The 21,862-nt window shown below is 35.5% G+C and overlaps 1 protein-coding gene across 4 annotated transcripts in view; it reads left to right on the top strand.

Moving 5' to 3' along the window:
* MAPK10 (mitogen-activated protein kinase 10) overlaps positions 1-21,862 on the top strand; it is a 619,297-nt gene that overhangs the window by 351,048 nt on the left and 246,387 nt on the right. The gene's annotated exons all lie outside the window — the stretch shown is intronic.

Below are 21,862 nucleotides of genomic sequence, written 5' to 3'. Positions count from 1 at the left end.
CTTCCTCTAAGATTTTTATAGTGTCTGGTCTTATATTTAGGTCTCTAATCCATTTTGAATTTATTTTTGTGTATGGAGTTAGGGAGTGTTCTAATTTCATTCTTTTACATGGAGCTGTCCAGTTTTCCCAGCACCACTTATTGAAGAGATTGTCTTTTCTCCATTGTTATCCTTGCCTCCTTTGTCATAGATTAGTTGAGCATAGGTGCGTGGGTTTATTTCTGGGCTTTCTATCTTGTTCCATTGATCTATGTTTCTGTTTTTGTTCCAGTACCATATTGTCTTGATTACTGTAGCTTTGTAGTATAGTCTGAAATCAGGGAATCTGATTCCTCCAGCATCATTTTTTTTCCCTCAAGACTGCTTTGGCTATTCGGGATCTTTTGTGTCTCCATACAAATTTTAAGATTTTTTGTTCTAGTTCCATGAAAAATGCCATTGGTAATTTGATAGGGATTGCATTGAATCTGTAGATTGCTTTGGGTAGTATAGTCATTTTCACAATATTGATTCTTCCATTCCAAGACCATGGTATATGTCTCCATCTGTTAGTATCAACTTTAATTTCTTTCATCACTGTATTATAGTTTTCTTACTACAGGTCTTATTTCTCCCTAGGTAGGTTTATTCCTAGGTATTTTATTCTTTTTGTTGCAATGGTAAATGGGAGTGTTTCCTTAATTTCTCTTTCAGATTTTTCGTCATTAGTGTATAGGAATGCAAGAGATTTCTGTGCATTCATTTTGTCTCCTGCAACTTTATGAAATTCATTGATTAGCTCCACTAGTTTTCTGGTAGCATCTTTTGGATGTTTTACGTACAGTTTTATTTCTTCTTTTCCAATTTGTATTCCTTTCATTTCTTTTTCTTCTCTGATTACCATGGCTAGGACTTCCAAAGCTATGTTGAATAATAGTGATGAGAGTGGCCATCCTTTTCTTTTTTCTGATCTTAGAGGAAATGCTTTCAGTTTTTCACCATTGAGAATGATGTTTGCTGTGTGTTTGTTATATATGGCCTTTATTATATTGAGGTAGGTTCCCTCTATGCTCACTTTCTGGAGAGTTTTTATCGTAAATTGGTGTTGAAGTTTATGAAAAGTTTTTCTGCTTCTATTGAGATGATCATATGGTTTTTATTCTTCAATTTGTTAATATGGTGTATCACATTGATTTACTTGCGTATATTGAAGAATCCTTGCATCCGTGGGATAAATCCCACTTGATCATGGTGTATGATCCTTTTAATGTGTTGTTGGATTCTGTTTGCTAGTATTTTGTTGAGGATGTTTGCATCTATATTCATCAGTGATATTGATCTGTAATTTTCTTTTTTTTTTTCATATTTTTGTCTGGTTTTGGTAAGTGATGGTGACCTCATAGAATGAGTTTGGGATTGTCCCTTCCTCTGCAATTTTTCAAAGAGTTTGAGAAGGATGAGTATTAGCTCTTCTCTAAATGTTTAATAGAATTCACTGGTGAAGCATCTGGTCCTGGACTTTTGGTTTTTGGAAGATTTTAATCACAGGTTCAATTTCATTAATTGTGATTGATCTGTTTATATTTTGTATTTCTTCCTGGTTCAGTTTTGGGAGGTTATACCTTTCTAAGGATTTGTCCATTTCTTCCAGGTTGTCCGTTTTATTGGCATAGCGTTGCTTGTAGTAGTCTCTTAGGATGCTTTGTATTTCTGCGATGTCTGTTGTAACTTCTCCTTTTTCATTTCTAATTTTATTGGTTTGAGTCCTCCCCCTCTTTATCGTGATGAATCTGGCTAATGGTTTATTAATTTTTTTTATCTTCTCAAACAACCAGCTTTTAGTTTTATTGAGCTTTGCTATTGTTTTCTTTGTTTCTATTTCATTTATTTCTGCTCTGATCTTTATGATTTCTTTCCTTCTGCTAACTTTGGGTTTTGTTTGTTCTTCTTTCTCTAATTTCTTTAGGTATAAGGTTAGATTGTTTATTTGAGGTTTTTCTCGTTTCTTGAGGTAAGCTTGTATTGCTATAAACTTCTCTTTTAGAACTGCTTTTGCTGCATCCCATAGGTTTTGGATTATCGTGTTTTCATTGTCATTTGTTTGTACATATTTTTTGATTTCCTCTTTGATTTTTTCAGGGATCTCTTGGTTATTCACTAACGTATTGTTTAGCCTCCATGTGTTTGTGTTTTTTACATTGTTTTCCCTGTAATTGATTTCTTATCTCATAGTGTTGTGGTCAGATAAGATGCTTGATATGATTTCAATTTTCTTAAGTTTACTGAGGCTTGATTTGTGACCCAGGACATGATCTATCCTGGAGAATGTTCTGTGCGCACTTGAGAAGAAAGTGTAATCTACTGTTTTGGGATGGAACGTCCTATAAATATCAATTAAATCTAACAGGTCAATTGTATCATTTAAAGCTTGTATTTCCTTATTAAATTTCTGTCTGGATGATCTGTCCATTGGTGTAAGTGAGGTGTTAAAGTCCCTCAATATTATTGTGTTACTGTCGATTTCCTCTTTTATAGCTGTTAGCAGTTGCCTTATGTATTGAGGCATTCCTATGTTAGGTGCATATATATTTATAATTGTTATATCTTCTTCTTGGATTGATCTCTTGATCATTATGTAGTGTCCTTCCTTGTCTCATGTAACATTATTTATTTTAAAGTCTATTTTATCTGATATGAGTATTGCTACTCCAGCTTTCTTTTGATTTCCATTTGCATGAAATATCTTTTTCCATTCCCTCACTCTCAGTCTGTATGTGTCCCTAGGTCTGAAGTGGGTCTCTTGTAGACAGCATATATATGGGTCTTGTTTTTGTATCTATTGGTTGGAGCATTTAATCCATTCACGTTTAAGGTAATTATCAATATGTATGTTCCTATTACCATTTTCTTAATTGTTTTGGGTTTGTTTTTGTATGTCCTTTTCTTCTCTTGTGTTTCACACTTAGAGAAGTTCCTTTAGCATTTGTTGTAGAGCTGGTTTGGTGGTGCTGAATTCTCTTACCTCTTGCTTGTCTGTAAAGCTTTTGATTTCTCCATCGAATCTGAATGAGATCCTTGCCAGGTAGCGTAATCTTGGTTGTAGCTCTTCCCTTTCATCACTTTAAGTATGTCATGCCACTCCCTTCTTGCTTGTACAGTTTCTGCTGAGAAATCAGCTGTTAACCTTATGGGAGTTCCCTTGTATGTTATTTGTTGTTTTTCCCTTGTTGCTTTCAATAAATTTTCTTTGTCTTTAACTTTTTCGAATTTGATTACTATGTGTCTCAATGTGTTTCTCCTTGGGTTTATCCTGTATGGGGCTTTCTGTGCTTCTTAGACTTGGGTGGCTATTTCCTTTCCCATGTTAGGGAAGTTTTTGACTCTAATCTCTTCAAATATTTTCTCATGTCCTTCCTCTCTCTCTTCTCCTTCTGGGACCTCTGTAATGCGAATGCTGTTGTGTTTAATGTTGTCCCAGAGCTCCCTTAGGTTGCCTTCATTTGTTTGCATTCTTTTTTCATTATTCTGTTCTAGAGCAGTGAAATCCACCATTCTGTCTTTCAGGTCACTTATCTGTTCTTCTGTCTCAGTTATTCTGCTATTGATTCCTTCTAGTGTACTTTTCATTTCAGTTATTGTATTGTTCATCTCTGTTTGTTCTTTCATTCTTCTAGGTCTTTGTTAATCATTTCTTGCATCTTTTCAATCTTTGCCTCCATTCTTTTTCTGAGGTCCTGGATCATCTTCACTATCATTATTCTGAATTCTTTTTTGGATGGTTACCTATCTCCACTTCATTTAGTTGTTTTTTGGGGGTTTTATCTTCTTCCTTCATCTGGTACATAGCCTTCTGCCTTTTCATCTTGTCTATCTTCCTGTGAATTGTCTAATTCCTGTGAATGTGACCATTCTTAACTTTATTTCTGGTAGTGATTGATTCATTTTTCTTTTAAAATGGAGTTAGGTAGATTTATATAGTAGTGTGCAATTTATAGTTTAATGGGGCATAATTTTAATGTAAACATTTAAATAATGAAAATTGCATTATGCCTAGAATATTTAGTTGACTCTCTAGAGATTTGTAGAAGACCTAATGTTTAGAAATGTAGAGTTACTCATGACTCTTTTCTGAAAGGTTGGCAGCTGTGTTTCCTATTTGGTGATGAATATTCTTAAGATTACCATATGGAAAAGGGCAAGAATGTATTTAGACAGGATGTAGAGTTCATATAGCCCATTTGTGATAAGAAGAAAACCCCCAAAACCCCAAATGCACAAAACAACAAAAAGCAAAAACCAAAAAGTTTTTGGATAAGACATTTTGATAGAAATAGGTAATAATTAATAGATGTTTTGAAAACTGTAAACTAGAATCACTCTAATACAATTTTCAGTGCTTCTGTTTAACTATGATAAGCATATACAACATTTAAAAATGTTTTGTTGATTGTTGATTATAAAGGGGAAATACTGGATTTACTGGTCTATGATCCTAGAAAATGGATTTGACTATTTCGAGCTTTCCTTGATTATCCTTTTTCCTCACCCAGCTGGGTAAGTGCTTGTCCTTTATCCTTCTACAAAGGCTGGAGCAAATCATACTACTTTCCTCATTGAATGAAGTGGTGTGTTTATTCTCTGGTCTTTCATGAATGCAACTGAAGGCCCCTGAAGGCAGATATGATTCTCTATTTCTGTTAACAGTGAATTCTGTCAAACAGGCTCTAACTCGCTCTCCATCCATCAGTTTCCAAGTCCTGTTGGTTCAGCTTTTAAATTCTTTTCCCATCAGTCTTCTCTGACATTGAAAATTATCAACAAACCAACAGAGTTACCCAGCCTAAGGCTACTCTTAGGTGGGTAGCTGGAAGGTGGAGCAGGCTCTAGAGATGACAACCTTCCTCCCCACCCCATCTCTTATGTACCTAAGGATTTCCACACCACCCTCATTCAGCACAGCCTTGAGATCAAAAGCAAGAGCTCTGGAGCCAGGCCGCCTGGATATGAATCTTTGCTGTGTCATTTACTATCTCTGCCACTTATCAGCTGTGTGACTTTGGGCAAATTTCTTTCTCTCCACCTCAGTTTCTTCATCTGTAAAATGAGGATAATAATAGATCCTAACTCATATGATTGCTATGAGAATGAAATTAAATGAATTAATATATATATGTAAATGTGTATATATATATATATATATATATATATATGAAATGTTTAGAACAGTGCCTGGTACAGAGTAAGCACTACAAGTGTTAGGTGTTGTAATTGTTATTAGTTATTACTTTTCAGTAATATTGCCTCTCTAGGTAGTGATGGGAGAGAGCGATAACAGAATCTCTGTGAAAATGAGGTGGTAAGACCATGTGGCTGAAGCCCTTTGAGAGACACTGCTCTAGGCTGGAAGGCCAATGCTGCCCAGGCACTGAGCAAATCAACTTCATATCTAAAGAGTTGGGAGCAATCCAGTTGCCATCTACTACTATATGGGTCAAGGGATGCACACTAATAGTTATTTGATTCGGTGGCTCACACAGTTCTTTAAAAGTTCATGTAACTATACAAATATTAGGTTTCTCTGAAATTCATGAAGGGAGCAACACTGAACTTATATAACCACTCTCTTCAAATACAAAAATTTCCTTGAGTTTTAAGTAAAAAACTGGAAAGAAATCTCAGTGTTTTTAGAAGATGCAAATTTTGTTGAAGAATATCTTTTAAGAGCAAAATTCCATGATTTTGGTTAAAAATAATGTCTCACTGGCTTTCTCTAATGCACTCATTTCCATCTTCTAACTTAAATGTCTATAACAACAGAGGAAAACATGAGAAGTCACAACAGGAAAGAACATATGGATTGACAGTTTACTTTTTCTGTATTCCAAGTGACTTTCTACTCATTGCAAGGCCATAGAAACTAGACTGAAAAAAAGCAGTGGTTAGTCTCCATTGTAAGAGAGGAAAAAGCTTGCTCTTCTGAAAGTAGGTAGGAAGACCCTTTGTTTCTCAGTCTTTTCATACCTAAGCAGTCAAATGGTGTTATCAATCTGTTATCCATATGTTATTCTCTGTAGCCACACAGAAGCTGACTCTGTGTCTGAATCAATGGGGAAAACAGTAACAATAATATAGGTGATGATGGTGACCATCATCGCTGGTATTCACCAAGCTCTTGCTGTGCAAATTGCTGTTCAAAAGACTTCACTTCAGGTCTTTGTTTACACCTCACAATAACTTATGAGGCAGGTAGTATTATTCATGTTCTCTAGATGAGGAAACGGAGGCACCGAGTGTTGTGGAAGACAAACATGAGAAGCACTGCCAAAATGCAGAGGGAAGGGACAATGAAATGATGACAGTGCAGCTGATAGACATGGAAACCAGGGAACATAAGTCCAACCAACCATGGAATAAAAGTCATTCAGAGGAGTAAACGAGAACAGTTGACGTGAAAGCAGTAACCTTCCCCTGTAATAAATGCACTGAGCATGCACAGCTCTCTGCTAAGGAAGGAGAGGCAGCTGAGCAAAGTCACTAGGGGCAGGCTTTCTAGATTCAAGTTCTTCCTCTGCCACAAGCTGGGTGACCTTGGGCCAGTTACTTAACCCTTCTAAGCTTCAGTTTCTTCATTTGTAAAATGGAGATGGTAATGATAGCATGTTCTTCATATGGTCTTTTGAGGATTAGGTGAGTCAGTGTAAAGTAGCACACAAAACTGTGACACATAATGAGTGATAATCATTATTATTGAATGGGTGAAAATAAAAGAGAGGAGAATTCATGGTCAAATGATTCTGGGAGTTCTCATTAATTGGGTTTGTTTACTGCATGTCTCCTCATAGCATTTAATATGCTTACCTAGATTGTAAAACTTCAAGAGGGGGATTTTCAGATTTATTTGACCACCGAAGGAAGCTCTTCCTCCTTCCCATTTTTTCTCATGCAGTATAAATAATGTGTCGTGGGACACTGGTGTTATACCGACCACAGTCTAGGAAATTTTCTTTGTTTCATACATATTGTACAGAAGAATAGAAAAACAGGTGAGAGAATGTCTTTCATTGATCACCTGCTCTAGAAACAACTAGCCATCAAAGGCCCTTTTAGCTTTACAAAACACCATGAATAGGGCTTCCCTGGTGGCGCAGTTGTTGAGAGTCTGCCTGCCGATGCAGGGGACATGCCGTTCCCCGATCCGGGAAGATCCTACATACCATGGAGTGGCTAGGCCCGTGAGCCATGGCTGCTGAGCCTGCGCGTCCGGAGCCTGTGCTCCGCAACGGGAGAGGCCACAACAGTGAGAGGCCCGCGTACCCCAAAAAAACAAACAAAAAACCCCAAAAAAACACACAACAATAACAAAAAAACCCAAAAAAACACCATGAATAGCCTACTTTCTCCAGCGTGCAAAACCAGGTATCTAGGCAGTCAAACCTTGTGATCACTCACCCTTGTCAACGTCACCCTTCACGTTGAAAGTTTTCTCGACACATTTCCAGAATGTCGTAAAAACAGTTAAAATTGGCATGGCTCCAGCCATCTTCATTCTGGAGATTTATTCTACCATATTATAATTTCCTCAAAGTGTTTGTGGTTCATTGTCTATTATCATGTCATAAGGACCCTGTTACCTTGTAAATTGGAATTACATTTCTCTAGTGCACTCTACTTTGGTATTAATATAAAAAAACACGTTATTCAAAAGTTTTATTTTATTTTTTTCCCCCAGAACTGCTGGTAGCTTATATCGATCAGTTTGTATTTTATTTAATGTTTCTGTATCTGATGGCCTATCCTTACATGGCTTTCCAGAACTGGACATGAGTTTATTAAGAGAGAAGTTAACTAGCTTCTATAGGAATTATTCCCACTGTACCCCATTACTACTAATCTGGGTGGGGAAATATGATTAGAAATGAAATCTCCTAACATTCCAGTGAATCTTCTCTATGTAGAAAAGAAGGGAAAAGTTTTATTATTGAATAAACATTAAATCAGGCTGAGATGCAAATCACAGGCAATCTGCTAAGGAGATTGCAAAGGGAGAGACAAATCTCACCCTGTTATATAGCTAGGCAGATACAATCCATTATGTACATGTTAATTGTCTTTATCAAAAATAAAACCCCAAACTTCATGTATGTTTGTGAAAAGCAGTAAGTAACATCATGAAGCCAAGTACCTAGGCTTAAATTCCCACAGAGACAGGGAGACAAGTACCATCCATCCTCTTAGAAGTTCACATTTCAAAGAAATGACTCTGAGCCCTCCAAGAAATACATTCCTGTGTTGGAGAACTGAAATAAGGCTTATCAAGCTTTTAAAAAGATTTATGTACATCTCAAGAAGACAGAGAAACATTTCCAATTTCAAGTTTTCTAAGGAAAATGCTAATGGGAGAGGGACTAGTGCTCTTCCTTTTGGGCACTAGGGAAAATTTAAAATAAAGTGTTTTTTAGATCTGTATTTACCATTGCAAGTTCCCATTTTTGTTACTATTTTATAGATGCAGTACAGTTTTTAAATCGTCTCCATTACTGTTGCTACTTTTTCCGAGCATTTTGCAGTTGTATAAATATCCGTGTCTACAGTAAAATACCAAACCACGCAATTATCAGAATTACAATAGGATGAATTCAAAAAATTAACACAATATTCACCTTGAGGGAATATCTTTAAATATGTCATACTAATGGTATGATTCTTGATTAGACTTCTTGATTAGCAATGTGTAACATTCTTGTTATACATTAATTCACAAACCGTTGTGGAGACTTTCACTTGTACTTTCAAATGATTAACTGAGTGTCATTTTGTAGTCTTGAGAAATCTTACCCAATCTGAGCCTAAGGAGTAGTTTATAATTTGATAATCTAAATTTTTAATTGAGTTTTTTGTGAGGTTAATAAATTTCTTCTGAGCTCTTATCAACCACTTAAGTAACATTGCATTTATATGCTAAGCCAGGCCCTTCAGTAATTATTGCACCTTCTCAAATAATTTTTCTCACATGCAAAACACAAAGGTACCCATGGCCATTATCTAGTATCAAAGTCCTCTTATGAGGCACCCACTGAAGGGTACAGATTGAACTTTTAGTGTTTAATGTACAATGAATTGTCTAGAGAACAAACCCAAACTATGGGACATTTTTTCCATTGGTTCAATCAATAGTTGTATTCTTATTACAGTCAATTAAATCCCCATGAATAACAGGCATCCACTTTTGTTTACTATCTGTACTGGGACTGGAGAGAACTTGCATGATAGGCAATTGAGACATGGCTGAAAGACTGTACCTTTCCTCAGGGAGACTACATTCCAATGAGATTTCCTTTCCCTCTAATTTATTGTCTCAAACACCAACTCAATAAACTTCATTTCCTTTCAGTCAAAGTGTGATTTGTGAACATTCACAAAGTATCCACAGAAGCAAGACTTTGGGGCACCTCTCCTCCCAGACTTTAGGAATTGGGTCATTGGATAACAGTATCAGAGCACACACACAGCATCTTTGTGCTTGGCTGCAAATAATAGAAAACAACATTTATCAACTTGAGCAGCAGAAGGAAGGGTATATGATGGCTCACAGAGTGGCAGAGCATTGGAGATCCAGAGTGAGAAGATGATCAAGAAAAAAAAAGTAGTCAGTCGAGAGAGCATAGCCTGATTTCCATCTGGGGGGGTGGGGTTTGGTTAGAATGCCAGGGCTGGGAACTTTCTGTGCTTTGACATGTTATCCTTTCTGGAGTCAAAATTCCAGTCAGAAGTATTTGATTAGATGAGTCAACTTCTAGTAATGTCAGCTGCATTACAGGAAAGGAGTAAAGGGAGGGAAAGAGTTATTCCATTTTGCCTTTGTTGGGGAGAAGGAATTTTCCTCTACCCTTCAAGTGTTCTTTTGGCTGGTCTAATAATCAAATTGACATGAAACAGATTAACAGGAGAAAAACAAATTTAATTTTGTATGTACAGAAACCCCACATATATGAGGAATTCAAAGACAGGGTAAAATGAAGTATATATGCCATCCTGAGCTAAGAAATGAGAAAGGGGACTGGGGCTTCAACTAAAAGGAGGGTAATTCACAGGACAATAAGAAAAAGAGCAGATGTTTAGCAATTAGATTTTTGCTTTGCCATGCAGATGGGTCCCTCAGATAAAATTTATCTCCGGTAATAATTTTCATTCTGGGATAGAACCCCCCCCCCCCAGTTTAAATTCTTCTAGGTAGTTAAGGGAGGGACAGAAGTTTCTCTTGAGCCCACAGTGTCTGGATTGCCTTTAGCTCAAAGTAATCTACATGCCAAGGTGGTGCGTTTTGGGGAGGCTCATTCTGAACCCCTTCACTTCCTAGAGTGTGAGACATCACTCTGCTTCCAAACTATTTTGATATTTCTGTCAAATGGTGCTGACTTTTGCACACACTGTTCTAAGTGCTTTGCACATAATAATTCATTTATTCTCAAACAACTCTATCTGGCAGATATTATTCTTCCTATGTGTACAACAAAGGAACTGGGCACAGGAAGTTAATATATTTTCCCCAAATCACACAGTAAATGGTGGAGATGATAGAATCTGAAGCTGAGTACTCAGGTTCCAGAATGTATGCCCTTCTCCATGTTGGTCAGTCTCTTGGTCAGAGATTTGGTATTAAAAAGAAAGAGAGAAAAAAAGAAAGGAAGGAAGGAAGGGAAAGAGACAAATCAACAGTCAACAAATCAACAATCAAATGTTTCTTTTGTTTGTTGATAAAATATGTGATTTTTATTTTTCTCTTTATTTCGTATATTGTAAATCCAGGTATCCTTTTAAACTTGTAATGTTGATGTTATGTTAGATTTTACAGAAGATTTTCAAAGATAGTACAGACAGTTCCCATATATAGTCTTTACTTAGCTTCTCTAAGGTTAACACTTCACATAACCATGGTACAATGTGCAAAGCAAAGAGATTAACATTGACACATCACTATTAACAAATTATAGACTTTGTGGGGGATAAATTAGGAGTTTGGGATTAACAAATACACACTACTATATATAAAATAGATGACAAGGACCTACTGTATAGCATGGGAATTATATTCAATATCTTGTAATAACCTATAATGGAAAAGAATCTGAAAAAGAATATATATATGTATAACTGAAACTAACACAATATTGTAAATTAACTATACTCCAATTTTAAAAAATGGTTTAAAAAACTACAGACTTTAATTCTATTTCCTCAGTTTTTCCACTAATGTTGCTTCTCTGTTCCAAGAGCCAATCCAGCATCCTATCAATACATGGCATTTACTTACCATGTTTCTTTAATCACTTCCAATCTGTACCAGTTCCTTTGTCTTTTTTTTATCTCTTTTTAGACTTTGGTACTTTAGATGAATAATGGTCAAGTATTTTGTAGAACATGATTCAGTTGGAGCTTGTGTGATCTTTCTTTTGAGTAAATTGAGGTTATGAATTTGGAGAAAGAATGACCTTTTTAGTGCATTCTATCAGGGAGTATGTAGTATCAAATGTGTCATATTACTAATGATGCTAATATTGATCACTTGATCAAGGTGGCTATATTTAATTTTTTAATCATATTTTTTTCCTTTTAATTAACTGCTAAATTAACTTCTTTGTTTGAAACTTTGGTTAGATTAACATTTCCAATATTTAGTAAATTTTATTTTTTTTTTTACCAGGTTTTGTTATATTGCAAAACTTCTAACTCATATGGATGCCTGGATCAATAACTCATTCTTCCCTTCTGTGTCTAAGTTTCTGTGATTTAAAACATAATCTGTTTCTTAAGCCACACATAACTAAATGCTCCTTCTGATGTATAATAAGCTGTGTGAAAGATGAGCAGTCTACTATGTCCATATTTTGGAGTAGATGCTACAGCCAAAGGCAATCATTATTCTGAGACAAAGTGTAGAACCACACTAAGGAGTTAATGAATTATAGTCAATTCTGTCCATTTAGTGAGTGTCCAAGCCATTTCTTTTGCTGTTCTTGAAAGCTGCATTTGTTAGTAAGGCCTTCAGGTCAATTTGGCTATTAGCCTAGGACTTATGATACTATGTATAGCTCATTTAAAACAATCCTTCATGTGTAAAATTGTACGTCTGTCTTTTGATATGAGTAAAACATGTCCCAAATACTGTAGAAAAATTAATCTTAAAGAAAATTATCCCTGTGTGAGCCCATGATATTTTGTAATTTATATGTTTTGCTTATTGACATATATACACTACCGAATGTAAAATAGTTAGCTAGTGGGAAGCAGCAGCATATCACAGGGAGATCAGCTCGGTGCTTTGTGACCACCTAGAGGGGTGGGATAGGGATGGTGGGAGGGGGGCTCAAGTGGGAAGGGATATGGGGACATGTGTATGCATATGGCTGATTTGCTTTTGTGTACAACAGAAACTAACATAGTATTGTCAAGCAATTATACTCCAATAAAGATCTATTAAAAAAATTAAAACATAATTTTATATTTATGCTTTGTGTTTAATATATATAATAAATTTATATGTATATATACACACATATATATACATATACATACATATATATATATATATATATATATATATATATATATATAAATTTTTCTTACGTTAGAGAACCAGTCTGTAAGCTCTCAACTTTTTGCAACCTTAGGAGCAGTATTATGTGTTGTTTGTGTGTGTTTGTTTCCTTTTCGAAATAAATGGTAACGTCTGCTCCAGGTCTCCAACAGAGAGAAAATTTTTAATGTTTGGCAAACTATTTGTTACAAAATTAAATTTAGATGAGTGATAGTGAAGGTGTGGCTAAGGGTAGAGAAAATAAAATTATATACCCATTATAAGCCAGTATTTGTTATGCTACCATTCTAGCAATGCTCTTGTGTTTACCAACTCGGAACATAGTAATATTGGTTATTCAGCATCCCATTCTGGTGTACTTTGCTTTTGCAAAACAAATTAGAATTTTTAAAAGTTACACTCTGCTTAGCCATCTAGTAACATAATCATTAGCTTTTATCTCAATGCTTAAGTACTTTTAAAAGCATGTTAGTAATAGCCAGGAGATGGAAGCAACTTAAGTGTCCATCATCGGATGAAAGGATAAAGAAGATGTGGCACATATATACAATGGAATATTACTCAGCCATAAAAAGAAATGAAATTGAGCTATTTGTAGTGAGGTGGATGGACCTAGAGACTGTCATACAGAGTGAAGTAAGTCAGAAAGAGAAAAACAAATACCATATGCTAACACATAAATACCGTATGCTAACACATATATATGGAATCTAAGAAAAAAAAAAAAAACGGTCATGAAGAACCTAGGGGTAAGATGGGAATAAAGACACAGACCCACTAGAGAATGGACTTGAGGCTATGGGGAGGGGGAAGGGTAAGCTGTGACAAAGTGAGAGAGTGACATGGACATATATATACTACCAAACGTAAAATAGGTAGCTAGTGGGAAGCAGCCGATAGCACAGGGAGATCAGCTCGGTGCTTTATGACCACATAGAGGGGTGGGATAGGGAGGGTGGGAGGGAGGGAGACGCAAGAGGGAAGAGATATGGGAACATATGTATATGTATAACTGATTCACTTTGTTATAAAGCAGAAACTAACACACGATTGTAAAGCAATTATACTCCAATAAAGATGTTTTAAAAAATCTTAGTATTAAATTTGAGTTTGTCATATGATTCCTTTTAAGTAATTTTATTATTTTGTTACTGCCAAGAATTAGTATAGAATCCTGGAAATTTGGCTTTTAATCTTGACATTAATATATAAGAAATTCTAAAAATTAAAAAAATAACTCATTTTACTTCCCAGGATATTCTACAAATGATATATCTAAAAACCATTATTTTTTCTTTTTCTTCTTTTTCTTTTTCTCCTTCTTTTTCTTCTCTATTTTCAGGTGGGTGATGGGGAAGTAGGAAAAGACATTTGGCATCAGGGAGGTGGATACAAAATTAAATGTCCCTATAGATGATTTTTGGTTTCTGGTCAGATTGAAGAGCCCTCAGAAAGACTGTGCAGTACTGGTGTGCTGGAGCCGGCTTGAACCAGCTTTAGGAACCAATTGTTAAATTCTAAGAAGTTTTTTTATCACCCAGTTATTTAACACAGCCTTTATTAAAAATTAAATTGTATATACTCACAAATAAGTACTGTTAAAAATGAAGATAAATAAAAACTCAAGACATCATTTCCTGGTTTTTACAGTTACACTTTACTATTGCTGTGTTATTTATGTTCTTGAGGTTATTTGTCTGCTGAAATAGTCTGTAATGGTGTGCCACTGCACATCTCTTCCCAACTCTATGTACAGGGAGTTTACGTTGGTAGCTTGATAAGCTTATGATTAACAATATTAGTATGTACTTTCTTAAAGAAAATAAAATTAAATATGCTGGAAGACCATGTGATTTAAAATCACTATTCTCCTATTATTACTGACTTTTTTTCTACCAAACATGCTACACTCACATCTTTCTCAGGATATTTGAGTTTGCTGTTGTATTCTTTCTGCCTGGAATACTTTTGCCTCCAATATACACTTGGCTAACTTTTTTCCCATCTGAATTTATGTGTCATCCCTTCAGAAAGACCTTGTCTGATTATCATATCTTAAATAGCCCACCCTGTCCTGCCCACCCCTTGACCTGGCACATTTGTCATTTCATCACCCGTCTCTATTTTTGTTATAACACTTACTACTCTCTGAATCTACTTAGTTTATTTGTTTATTTACTGTCTTCCTCCCTTACTATAATATCAGATACTTAAGGGGAGGAATCTTCTATGATCTTTTTATTTCTGGTTTTCAATGCCTAAAAAAGGACTGAACACACAGTAGATGACCAGCATACTTTTGTTTTAAAAAAATAATTTAAGATTTGAATTGACTATATCAGTAAAAGGTGTCGACATTAAGATAGGGATTGGGAGAGAAAGTAATATTTGAATACAAGATAAAATAAAGTTAGTCAAAGTAGTCCCACTTGAAAAAAAAGAGACCCTAAAATGATGAGATAAGCTATTCTAAACAAAACACAGCTGTTTTTTGAGTATCTTTTATATAAATTAAAAACATTTAACTTTTGTTAAGTTTCTTCGGGGATAGAATTTAGGGATAGATTATGTTAAAATTCTAGTTAGAGATGGGATTTGTACATTGCATTAATTATGCTGTACTTATCCATGGAAATAATGCTTCCAAAGCAACACTAATTACATGAATGAGAGAGGGTTTTATTTTAAGGAACAGCAGCATATTCAGATTTTTTGTGGCATTTCTCCAGCTACAGAAGCTAGCTCTCAAGAACTATTTTCTTTCCCAGAAGAGTTTCATAAGGTGGAAGCTGAGGCTGCAATTCTATTACAAGCCGAACTTTGTATAATTTGAGCAAATAAAATGCAAAAGAGCATTTTCAGTGACTTTGATGATGGTAGCTATTTCTAATATTTAAGAGCTTAGTCAAGTTTATTGCTAACTTTTAAAAAGTGTGATCTGGGGATGAATAGCCTATCTGTAATCCATAAACTCCTGGAATGTATGGTTCATAAACTGAGGAGTAAAGGGTAACGAGGCAGTTGCTAAAAGGAGTAGTGTGAGAATTGGCAAACATTTGGGGAAAGACCTTTATTTGTTATTTCATTCATTTATACAACAAATAGTTTTTAAGCACTGATTATGAGTTAGGCATTGTTTTAGGTGCTAGGAACACAATGAAAGAAACACTTTCTATCCTCAAATACTCTAATGGGAGAACAAAGTAAACAGACCATTGCAATGCAGTGTGATAAGTTCTAGGGTGATGAAGTTCAAGGCCTTCTAAGAGCACATAAAAGAACCAACTAGCCCAGATTTATGAAGTTTGAGAAGTTGATCACATGATCATGAGTAGCCCTGCGGATTACAAAGTCTTTGACTTGTATGTGAACGTAGACTGGAGACAGTGGTGTGCTAACAAATGTTTAAAAACTGGCTCTTCAGAGGAACAAAGCCCCCTGATTTGTGGTGTTTGCTCACTTCTGTAGTATAAATATTTCCACTATGCTTATTTGAAAGCTACCAATATGATGTTGCTGAATGTGAAGGTAAGAAGGGATGGACATAGTTTGCTCTGTGAGCTGATATGAACAGTTTCTCTAGTGATGTGATATGAGCACATCTCTAGTTGGAGAAGACAGAGTTGAGGCTAAGAGACTAGTCAGAGGCCACTCTGTTAAACCAGGGAAGAGATGATGTGGTCCAGACTATGTTGGTGAGATCTGAGCAATTTGTAGAGGTTTTTAAGTGATAAGGGAGCAGTTTAGAGTAATGGCTGAGAGTTAAGAGCATAGACTAAGAACCAGACTTTCAGTACAAGTCCTGGTGCTTGCCCCTTAACTAACACTGTGATGCTGAGCCATCCTAGCCTCTCTGGGTTTCAGTGTCTCAGTTAAAAATTGGTGATAATGATAGTACCAGACACTTCAGGTTATTAAGGGGAATAACGGAGTCAGTACACATGAAGTGCTTCAACCAGTAAACGTTACCTTCAATCAATAAATGTTACCTTTAGCAACAGAGGAGATATTGGTGAGTAATGACTAGCATGGTGGTGGGTGTGCGAAAGAAGAGTCAAGATTGACTTGTGGTTTTCTAGCCCATCCAAATAGGTACATAGAGATGTAATTTTCATAATCTTCCGAGTGGACTAGTAAAGATGGAAACAGAATTGGGTGTGTAAATAGGAGGTGAGCAAGTACAGATGAAGAGCATACTAGGGGTTTCCAAACTGGGTGCACTTAAGATCATCTAGGGGCTTTAAAAATATGGATTCTATGCCATGCTAGGTTTACTGAATTGACTTCCCCTAAGATAAGACCCAGGTATCTGAATTTTTAGTGTTCCCAAGGTGATTCTGATGAAGTCAGTTCACAAAACAGTGTCTCCCTCCACTTTAGAGGAATACTTCAAGAATTTAAGTTTATGAAGGGAGTTATAGAAGAAAATAGCTCAAGGAAATTGAAGAATGAAAACAGAAGAGATCAAAACATGTAATTCTGATGGGAAGGAGCCAGCAGACACAGTATTTGAAGTTGCAGAAGAGAATAAATGATAGAGGAAGGCTCTTGGAAAATGAAATAAGATAGATTCAAGAAAAAAGGAGGATGGTTAGATTCTCCACTAACCAAAGGTCATCAGAAGGAATGGGTGTGGATCCAGGTACATTTTTGTGTGTGTGTGGTTTATGGTTAGGGTTAGAGTTATGATTTGTGGAGCTAATTTGAAAAATTCCTATCTATTGGTTTCATGGATGTTAAATTGCCTCTGGTATTAATTTACCTTTTATTTTTATTAGCAATAGAATCCCCCTGAATTTTAGCTAGGCACATAGCCTCCCTTGCAGCTAAGTTTGGTTCTGTGATCATATTTGGGCCAATGGGATGTGAATGGAATGATGTGTGCATCTTCTGGGAAAGATAAAGTGGCTTGCCCCAGTCGCTCTTTCTACCCACCTGGCTGAAATGGAAGTCAGTCTTGGACACTGATGAAAACCACATTTTCATCGTGTGAGGGCATGAGCCAATGTTGGGGGTCCTGGCTGTCGTCCTGAGCAGAACCTAGACTGCTTGCCTATTTACCTTTGCATGTTATGTCAAAAACAAACAAGCAGTTGTCATATTGAAATACTGGGTTTTAGGGCTCCTTTGTTATAGCAGTTTATACTGTTATACAGTTAAATTCTATATTCTCTGTGAATGAGGAGATGACATTATTTTCTAAGAATTAAGAGTTGGTGGGAGCCTGGAGGGGTGGGATAGGGAGAGTGGGAGGGAGGGAGACGCAAGAGGGAAGACATATGGGAACATATGTATATGTATAACTGATTCACTTTGTTATAAAGCAGAAACCTACACACCATTGTAAAGCAATTATACCCCAATAAAGATGTTAAAAAAAAAAAAGAGTTGGTGGGAAAGGACATAAGGTTTGTAAAGAATGAAATTAGTTTGAAATAACTGGTGGGTGGGAAATAGAATAATAGAGACAGGTACTAGGAAAATATAGAAACATTGCCTGGTAATCTTGAGGAACTAGAAGACCACTGATTATGGAAAAATATGAATTAATTAAATAAATTCAACAAAAGAGTGGAAAAACTCTTACAAAGATAAGACACAAAATTTCTTTTATAATGTTCACACTTCTCAGACTTCCATTTAAAAAATATTTCATGAAAATAAGTATCAAAAGTATATTTTCAATGTTAACAATAATCATTGAACAAACCTATACACATATAGCTGATAGGTTTGCTTGACATTGAGGAAGTCAAACAGGCCTTGAGTACCAGCTACATTTAAATGCCAAATCAAATATGAATAAAATAGTAGGAAAGTTGAAATTAAGTAAGATGGAAAATGCTTTAACCTTATCATGGGAAGTTTCCTGAAGGGTATGGCTTTTTAGTTAAAACTCAAAATTCATATATCTTTACATCTTGGAAACTAGAGCACATATTATGAATTCTACACTTCTACTCTCATACATCTTTTCCAGAGGTAGTAAAAGCAATCATATTTGGCTTCAGGATATTTTAGGCCTGGGCAGATGTAGCACTATGGGGGCCTTTCATAAGATGGTGAGACTTTCTCTGGTGTTTAGTGTCCTTTGGGTCTTCCACGTCTGATAAAATGTGATTTTAAGTGTGATGTTCCCAGTATGGACCACGTAGAATTAAGTATATGGAGTCGCTCATTAGATGTAGACTATATCATTTCCTCGTCATAGATTTCACTTTTATCTTACCTGAAAAATTACGTAGATTATTTTAAGCTGTGACTTTCTTTATATTCTAGCAAGGGAACACCTAGCAGCCCTATGTTTTACACAAAATTAGCTAGACTCTTTTTCTCTAAGTAGGTATGGAAATAAGGGTTTTTATATTTTTGCTTATTTGTCAGGCAGTGTAGTTGGAAGTGATTTCTTTAAGAATCCATGATGATCAGAATTTTCTATTTATTTTGTGAGAAAACTGGTGTATGTTCACCTATTGACTACAGAAAATGATTGCCATTAGTTTAATTTTCTTTGTTTTAATCAAGATCCTTTGTTTCAGAAAAGTGGAGAAAGTTTATAATGCCAGTAAAAGCAGTTTTGAAGATGAGTAAGATGTGTCTGTACATGAAAAGCCTTAGAGAAGCTTGGTGTACACTGGGAAAATGTTTTAATTTGGGAGACAGGGCCCTAAGCCAAATTCCTTATTATATTCAATTTAATTGAGAAAATTGCTTAACCTCAGTCTTTCTGTCAAGTCTGATTGACAGATAACTCCTAGCTGGAGGTGCACTGGAATGCTGAGTACCTTAAAATACCTTGAGACCTCTTGAAGAGAGGTGATGTGTGTGTAACTGGGACAGAAATTATTAATGTGTGACGAGACATATTTTTTCTCTATTCCCCTGCCTAACCAATTTACTATGCAGATTGGCATAATCTTTAGAGGCTGAACAGTAGAATTAGGAGTGAGTATTTGCATGAAGATATTGCTTTGAGGAAAAAAGAGAATAGCAAGAGATAACAAGGAAGTGGGGAAAGGAAAGGGAAAGTCCCATCAAGAGTCAGAAAGATAGGGAAGGAGGTTTAGGGAAAAGATGGAAAGTGAGAGTGGGGAGAGTTAAGGAGTGGGAAGAATATGAAATCAATAGGAATGAGAAAAAAACAGAAGATTTTAAAGAAATGGGTTATAAATTGGATCTCCTTTAACATTTTCCAAGAGGTACAACTAGGAATTGGAATTATTTTTAATTACTTTTGGTTGCTGTCTTTTCTGTCTTTGAATATGACAGTTTGTACCAGCTATTTGAGTTTTGTGTAAAAATCACAGAAATTATAAGTTAGGTCCCTATTTTGAAATACTTTAGATTAGTGCTGTATCAAAATCAAATATGGTGAAGGCAAAAAATTTTATACAATATTAATATCTGATTGCTCAGAGAGTCAGATTTGGTGACTCGGCAATAAGTCAAATTCTCTGGATGTCACAGATACCACTACAAAATTGTGTTAGTTTCTCCTAAAATACTTTATCAACTTCATGATCTTGAACCAGTGAATATCTATGCTCTAAAAATACAAGTGAAACATGTTAACTCTTTTCCATTGGTTGACTTTATTAATGGGATTTTAGAAAATCATGAAATGTGAGCTGTTACTTTGAGAACTTTTTGGACTTTGCTATTATGTGCAGCTTATATCTTGGCTTTGTTAACTCCTCAGAACAACTGTCTTACTTTTGTTTGGCCTTGGTCAAGCTAATTTTGTGCTCATACAGCTGTTATTTTCTTTTTACAGTGGAGCTGTGGTTGTCTTAAGGCGAGAATGCTGGTGTGTACCTTATAGTAAATAGCAATGGCAGATTTTAAAATATTTTAGTAAAATAATGAGATTCCATAATTAGATATGTTGAAGTGTTAGGTTTTACTTGGTTATTTTATTTTGTAGAATTTTTACAAACCCTGCAAGGTAGCATTGTGTTATCTTTATTAAAAATAGATCTGGCAGTTGCCATAGACCCACTACCAGGAGGCAACTGCGTGTTTTGGCAGGTAAAGTAGATTTCTGAGTTAGAAGATCAAATCATTTGTCAATGCCAGTGCATTTCATAAGAGCAGAGGATGATGCAATTTGCTCAATATGCATGTTGACCCCAGGATGTATGAGACCTCTTAAGAAACCTCCTAAGCTTGAGCCACCCAGCAAATATCCTCAGAAAAGGTGGAATTTGGCCAGAAGCAAATGACAAAAGTGGTTTGCCCTCCCTAGACCTGTGAACCATCTTAGTCCACTTCTGTTTGGACTATTCTTGTATAGACATGAGCTACATTAAAAGCAACAACAATAATAAAAAGAAGGCTGGCAAAATGTAAAAGGGAAAAAATGTAAGTGCTGACATTAGTTATATTGTGTTTTTATGTTTCTCAACAAAAATTGTAACTTAAAATTTAATAATGAGTATAAATGTATGAAAAAAAATCTCAAGCTCTATTTCACATCATACAGAAATTAACTTGAGATGGATTATAGACTTAAAATATAATCTGAAGCCATAAAACTTCTGGAAAAAAATTTAAAAATATATTTTACATTTGTGGTAGGCAAAACTTCTTAGATAGGTACCAAAAAGCATTAATTATAAGAGGAAAAATATGGTAAAAATAAGAGGATAAATTCTGCTTGTCCATAGACAATTGCCAGGAAAATGAAAAGGTAAGTAAGCCACATGCTGGGAGAAAATATTTGCAATACAAAATCTGACAAAGGACTTGTCCCCAGAATATATTTTTTAAAATTCCTGTGAATCAATAATAAAATGACAAACAGGTCAGTTGAAGAAGTTGGGGAAGGATTTGAACAGACACTTCACAAAAGAAGATATAGGCAGGGCCAAAAAAGTGCTTCAAAAGATGTCAACATTGTTACTTATCAGGGAAATGCAAATTAAAATCATAATGAAGTACCATATTATGCCTGCTGGAATGTCTACCACTGAAAAGCTGACTACACCAATTGGTGGTATGAGGAACTAATGGGAGGACAAAATGGGGCAATCTCTTTGAAAAGCAGTTTGGCAGTTTCTTAAAAAGTTAACACATACCTACCTATTAACCAGTAATTTTGCTCCTGGATATTTATTTAACTAAGGGACATGGAAACATTTTTCCACAAAAAGACTTATACTAAAATGTTCAAGGCAGCATTATTCATAATTGCTCCAAACTGGAAACAACTCAGGAATTTCAGCAACAGCTGAATGAATCAACAAATTGTGTTATATTAATTCAGAAGAATATTATCTATTAATAAAA

Source organism: Phocoena sinus, chromosome 5 (genome assembly GCF_008692025.1).
Source record: "Phocoena sinus isolate mPhoSin1 chromosome 5, mPhoSin1.pri, whole genome shotgun sequence".
Lineage (NCBI taxonomy): Eukaryota > Metazoa > Chordata > Mammalia > Artiodactyla > Phocoenidae > Phocoena > Phocoena sinus.
Note: the sequence above shows the minus strand (reverse complement) of the source record. Positions and strands in the feature narration are given on the sequence as shown.